Source organism: Nestor notabilis, unplaced genomic scaffold, assembly GCF_000696875.1.
Source record: "Nestor notabilis isolate BGI_N333 unplaced genomic scaffold, ASM69687v1 scaffold10346, whole genome shotgun sequence".
NCBI lineage: Eukaryota > Metazoa > Chordata > Aves > Psittaciformes > Psittacidae > Nestor > Nestor notabilis.
Genome location: NW_009931466.1, coordinates 406 through 4,527, shown reverse-complemented (window position 1 = coordinate 4,527; position 4,122 = coordinate 406).

Sequence of the window (4,122 nt, the reverse complement as noted above, 5' to 3'; positions counted from 1 at the left end):
GAGGAGGAAGGAGTTGCAGAGACAGTGTGTGACAAACTGACCACAACCCCCTTTCCACATCTCCCTGCACCACTGGGAGGGAGGAGGTAGAGAATTTGGGAGTGAAGTTGAGCCCAGGAAGAAGGGAGAGGTGGGGGGAAGGTGTATTAAGATTTAGGGTTTATTTCTAATTATCCTACTCTGGTAATAAATTAAACTAATTTCCCCAGGTTGCATCTGCTTTGCCTGTGAAGGGCCTCCCTGCCTTTCTCTCCAAACCTCACCTGATGAGCAGCAAATTCTCCTTCCATTGCCAATGGGGCTAGCAGAGGACCTTGCTTGGTATCAGCCTGCAGTCTGAACCAGTCTGTGCTTAGAGAGCAGCCCCACAGCAGAAAGGGCCACTGGTGAGCTGCGACCCAGCACCAGCAGCCTGACCACAGCAGGGTTGGACCCTCTGCCCTCCCAGGATCTCTGCCCTGCACAGCCCGTTTCCTCTCAGCACCACCAGCAAGGATGTGCTGACATTGCTCATGGCTCCCCAACCCTCTCTGCTCTCCAAGCAGCACCCAGGGCCCTCCCTCCTGCACAAGCTCACCCCGCTGGCCACACAACCCTGACACAGCCAGAGGTGGGGGAGCAGCAGCATCCTCACCTCTGCCTGGCCCTCCATCAGCCTCGCCAAGCTCCTGGTGCCGAGTGTCCTTCACTGGGACAGAGAGGAGGGGAAGAAGGTGATTAGTAATTAATGCTGCTTCTACTGCTGGGTTGCAGGACCAGTGCTCAGGGATAGAGCCCAGACCAGAGACACAGCTCATGTGATATTTGCTTTCTTCCAGTCCTCAGGCACATCTCCCTTTCGGAGTGGCCTCACAAAGCATCTGCTTCAATAGAGGCTGATTTGAGTTCCCAAGAAAAGAAGCTCAGTAACTGCCATCGTCTGTGTGCTCGATGACCATGATAATACCGGATGCTTTTGCTATCAACACACCTGTCAGATCTCTTTTTAGCTTTCCTAGGTTCTTGGCTTGGATGCTTTCATGTGGTGTAAATGATCTGAGAAAGGGCTGAGTGGTAACGTTATAATCAGTGTATCAATACACAGGACACCCACATCCCAAACACCATATGCTGTCTAGTTGTCCCATCTTAAAAGGGTAGAAAAGAAATTATCAGCTGAGAAAGCTGACAAGGATCTGCAGTGTCACAAATGATGCAGTGCATATACATAGCAAACAATTATTAACTGCTTCTTACAATAGAAGCCAGGAAGCACCAGAAGAAATAATTCAGCAGCTGGTCTAAACCCAACAGAATAAATTACTTTTCACATTGCACATAATTACATAGCAGAATTCTTGACTTCACAATACCCTGTGATAATCAAAAGTGTACATGTCTGTTCTTGGGCAGCACTGAATTCCCCAAAACAATTATACAGCAGATGGTAAAAACCACCATCACTAAATGAACAAAAAAGGAGGATTTGGAATTATTAATGATTAGCAGAGGGGCTTTCTGCGTTTCATGAAGTCTCCAAGGGTTGATACCCACAACCTAGTGATGGATCTGAGCCCATTCTTTGGCTGAAGACAATGGGGGAATTGCCTGTATAAGCTTTATAGAAAATATCTGTGATTTGCTGTAACTTTGCCCTCCATTATTATTATCACAAGGGATCAATGAGTCAGTATCACCTCCATGGGAGATAAATAAGATACAGAAGGCAGCACAAGGACATGGCTGAACTGATGTGAATGAATCCTCACAACACACCTTGGACATTATCTTCCAGGCACGAGGCAAGACAACAGCCCATGCGGAACAGCAGCCACAGCAACTCTGGTGAGAGCACATGGTAGGCAGTCATGGGACCAGTTCGAAGGCAGGGTCTGGGGGTGTAGAGGCAGATCTGGCATTTGCACCATCTTCTAGGGCAGCCTGCAGCTGTTTGAAGGATGATGCTCACCTGGAAAAGGCCACCCCTAGTCACAGCAGAAGCTGCTGGATGTTTGCATTGGTATAATCAGGTCACAGCTGGCCATGGGAGGCTTTACAGCAGGGAGCTGGAGCAGCCAGGATTTCAACCTTGACAGCACTATTCTGCCACTCTCTGGAGGCAAACACAGGCTGAACAGGACCCACTGGGACTTGTTCTGTCAGAGAGAGGGTGGAGGACATGGACACTCACACAGGCGTTCATAAACTTGGTGTTTCTTGGGGAAATAATTGCACAAGTGTGGTGTTCCAGGAAGGGAACAGTCACAGCTCAGTCACAGAGGTCAGGACTCAGCTATTGCAGGTCATGTCATGTTAATTCCTTTCATAAATCTGTGAACTCCCACCTCACACTACTCAAAAGCTGACTAAGGCTTAAATTAGGGACACGAAATACATACATTGTGGATTTCATTTAATCAATAACATTTATATGCTAAAAAGTATGGCATGACAACAGCATAAATCTAAAACTTTGCCAGCTCCCAAGGGTCATGGGCATAGACACAGAAGTAAATTCCTATTGCACTGGGAACCCCTGCTGGTGTATTCAGTATTGGGCAGAGAAAGATGACAGCAGGGTGATGTGATGCAATTTAGATGTATTAGTTTCTGATTTGTGATTGCAAATTGAATTTTGCCTGACCAGAACCCCAAACACTCAAATGATAATAAAATACGTTTGGAGAGTTTGCACTCTCAGTATTTATTATTTATAGACTGAACCCTCCTCTGCTCCCAGAGCACACTGTACTTCTCCCTGTGCACAGTCACAGGGTTATTCTCCACTGCAGCACATAAGGGGATGGTGTGACACTGGAGAGAGATAGCCGTAAGCTCCCAGGATTGCCCTGAGTAGCACAGCATGTCCTTCCCCACATCCAGGACAACTGATCTGGTGGGTGTATGAAGGCTGGGAATGCTTTTCAGCCAGAAACGGTGGCCAAGGGCGGTCAGGTATAAAATTCCACATATGCAAATACATGTATATCAGGAAACAAAGTCATGATGCTGATAGCAATTGCAGCTGAAGTATCAGTTTAGTATGTAGGTGAAGTAACAAATCCATTAAAATACAAACAAACCATATTATAGAAGTCAAATGCCAATAGAATAAAGCATGGTATGAAGTTACGCCAATGATTCAGTGTATGGAGGGAGAACCTGACTTGGGTTATTCGGGTTAGAGCTGCAGTATAATGAGAAGCTGTTTGACACCAGTACACACAGTGCTTGCTGCTTGCTGAGCTGCCTGAATAGAGGAACCAATGCTAGAGAACAGTGACAAAGAGCCTGAATCCGTGGCTGTTGGCAAAGACAGGCTATGGAGTAGTCAATATTAACACCACCCACCAGGTTAACAGCTCTGTAATAACCAAGTGTCGATCAGGCAGCAACTACAGTGACCGAGTGAGAATGAGAAGAGACAACAATGTGTTCCAGTAAACGCCCCTGCAGTCACATTCTTGCAGTTGCCAGCTCTACCCTTGGCTTTCCTTGAAGTTCCCTTCCCAGCACACAGATAGAGGGGCTGGAACTAGATGAGCTTTAAGGTTCCTTCCAACACAAACCATGCTCTGATTCTAAGATTCTATGAACATCTGGTTTTCAGATGAAAGGCAAGTGTCTCCCTGCCTCCATTCAGACTTCTCCAGCAGGTGAGCAAGAGTTCCTGGTTGAAGACAGGTCTACAGCACAGTGGGGTGCAGAAGGAAGGCTGTCCCCATTACCAAACATTCAGGTGCCATAATTCAGGAGCATCTCCAACTGCAGCTCTCTTGCACATGTGCCTGACAAGAACCCTGCTCCCAGGCATAACCCCTCCAGAGCAAGCATAGCTCTGCTGGGGCCAGCTCTTGCGAAAGGCTCAGACAAGCCCCTGTGGTGGCCATGGCAAGGTGAATTTTGCAAGGCTAAACTTGTTAACTGATGGCAACACACATGAGCAAGGACCATCAGAGCTGCACTGGAAGGACAGGCTGATGGGTGACCACTCTGCATTTGCAGCTCTGCGGGTCTGTGAGGCTGGCTCATCACAGAAGCCCTCCAGGGTTCTGCATCCTTTTGCACAATGCCTGGCCACCCTCTGCACATCGATGCAGCAGGATAGAGCGTGCAGACAGCCTCTGCCAGACATGGGAGAAG